Source organism: Rattus norvegicus, chromosome 6 (genome assembly GCF_036323735.1).
Source record: "Rattus norvegicus strain BN/NHsdMcwi chromosome 6, GRCr8, whole genome shotgun sequence".
NCBI classification, from domain to species: Eukaryota; Metazoa; Chordata; class Mammalia; order Rodentia; family Muridae; genus Rattus; species Rattus norvegicus.
Genome location: NC_086024.1, coordinates 84,897,158 through 84,899,695, shown reverse-complemented (window position 1 = coordinate 84,899,695; position 2,538 = coordinate 84,897,158). Strand labels below are relative to the sequence as shown.

The following is a 2,538-nucleotide window of genomic DNA, read 5'->3' as shown; positions in this document are numbered from 1 at the left end:
TCTGGATTTCATCTGTGGGTGGTATTACAGGTAAATTCAGTTCTAATTCAAACATTCTTGGTGACTTTTTACTGCTCTGCCTTGCAATTTATCTTAACTGTATTAACTAGAGTAAAATTCCCCAGAGGTCTCCCACATATATAAAGACACTAATGTCATAAGTCGTCAATTTGTGGAAAATGAATGTGCTGAGATGCCACTGCGACTTGGAGGACACAGGACATGGCAGGGTCAATGCCGCTTCCCCATCCCTTTTCATTAAAACCAATCATTATTAATTGGGCAGTCTGTAACACTGTGGTCCATTCTAGACAGCCATTATTATAGATTTGCGAAGGTCATCCTGTAATGTATTATCAACTTACAGTGTATCTTAAGATGTGAAAAGGGGCATAAAAAGGAAAAGAGGGATCAAAAGCTTTCAAAGACATTTTTATTTCAATGTTAGATCTTTCACAGCAGACTCCCCTTTTCTCATTAACTTTGAAAACTATAATTTCTGCTTTTTTCTCAGTTAAAATTTAACTCTGATTTAAGTATTTTGTTAAGTCAAGGAGAAATAGTATAGAATAAAACATACTATATAATCAGTATTAAGATGTTTTAGAGTGTTTGCTTTATCCTGACCAACTTTTAAATATGTTTGAACAATTACTGGCATTAAAGAAGCAAACTGAAATGTATTAATAATCCATCCACTCTTACACTTCCATGAAAAACAAAAATCCTGAGCCAAAAAATAAAAACAAAAAAGGGGAAAAGCTTATAAAACTAAATATGAATATCTCAGGATAACTGCTGAATAGAGAAAGGAATTAAAACATCTTAATTCAATGAGTAAATGATAAGGTGTGTAGAATCAGAAAATTTACAAATTATTTAAAACCTGCAATCACTAACTGTTCAGAAACTACACAGATGGATCATGGGTGGTGGTGAACACCAGAAGGGATTATGGATGAATTTGCTCTCTTCTAGAGGCTCTCCATGCCACCTGTCTCTGAGGAAAGCCTGACATTGATTAGATACTGAGCCAAAATAATGCTGGCAGCAGATTCAGTGATGGTAGCCTGCTGACCAGTAGAAACTACCAACAACTGGGTTTTGCCATTCTGATCTGTCTGCCCTAGACATTTGATAGATAGCATTGATTTTGGTGCCCTGATGCCAGATTATGCAGCCAATCAAATCATTTTGAATGATGAGTTCATGAGAAGTGTTTGAACAGATGTACCGAAACCTGCCCAACAACTTTTCACCTCTGGACACCTGGATTCAATGCCACTGAATACGGTGTTGCCATGGGTCATGAGGAAAATGAGACTGTTGCATTGACAACTGGTGCAGTTTGGTCAAATCTGGCAGTGGAATGGCATACTGTCCTTGAATGTTATAGGCCTCCATGGGCCTCAACCCTGACCTGGAGGGACCACTTCTAGAAGTGGTGTGGGGAAAGCTCGTACTGTCACTGCCTGTGCTGTACATGTCATGACAGCATGCAAAGAGGACTGAAGATCTGTAGGGCACCGGCTAGTAAGGTATAGTCATGCCCTTTGGAGATGATGGGGGCGGGTAGGACTCCAACATGACCATGCAGATCTGTTTTATACACTCAATGATGGATTGCAGAATGTCAGCAATAGTGATTGCCCACTCAGTTGAACTGGGGAGCATATCCCTTGCCACCGGACCAGCTTTTCAATAATCATACCAAAGGCTTTGAAGATGGCATTATTCAGTCCAGCCGAAGGAATATTCTCTTAGGACAATTCCCTTCCGATGTTTTTACCTGCACCAATCTCCTCACACATCTTAACAGATTCTCCTTTCTTTTTGATGATACTGTCAACTTCCTTTCCAGGCATAAGTAGCCTGATGGTGAGAATGGGCGTCAATACACGTTCAATCACACTGGTATCCATGTCTAGCAGTTACAGGGAGCTGGACTTTGGGTGGTCAAATCTTTGGTCCCTGGAGACATGAGTTGATTGAGGAGAAAAGAGGAGCAGGTGGGGAGGGGAAGAGCAGGAGCCGGGGGGCAGAACAATAGGGGCGGGAAGGAAGGCGAGCCCCCCACCCTAGTGGGCATGAAGGAGGTGGAGGAGGAGGAAGGGGGAAAGAGACCCCAGGGCACATGGAGGGCAGCAGAGAGCGGTGGTCAGGAAAGGACACAGGCTACAGCTCTGGCTACTGCCTTTGCTGGTCTTAGTATTTTTTTCCTCTTTTTAATAAGTTAAAGTCTATTTGTTTTCTATTCAGCTATGTAGAAATGTTTCCTACTTTATGGACATACTTATTCTTGTTTCTAATATTGAATAACATTTAGATAGCACAACAGTGAATGAGTGATGAGAATATGATAGAAATTACTGGAGACTCGTGATCCCAAATTTTGAAATTTTTCTCAAGGAAATGTGAAATAAAAAGAAGAACTTGGTGGTGATTGTATTTTTATCCTTTTTTCCCCTCACTTACTAAAATCCTTGCTGATTTTTTAGTTTTATACAATTTGATAATACTGTGTTTAAGTTCATTTCT

General features: G+C 40.2%; 1 pseudogene; it reads right to left on the bottom strand.

Moving 5' to 3' along the window:
* Window positions 1–974: 974 nt before the first annotated feature.
* Pcbp2-ps9 (poly(rC) binding protein 2, pseudogene 9) lies at window positions 975–1,922 on the bottom strand (annotated as a pseudogene).
* Window positions 1,923–2,538: the final 616 nt, after the last annotated feature.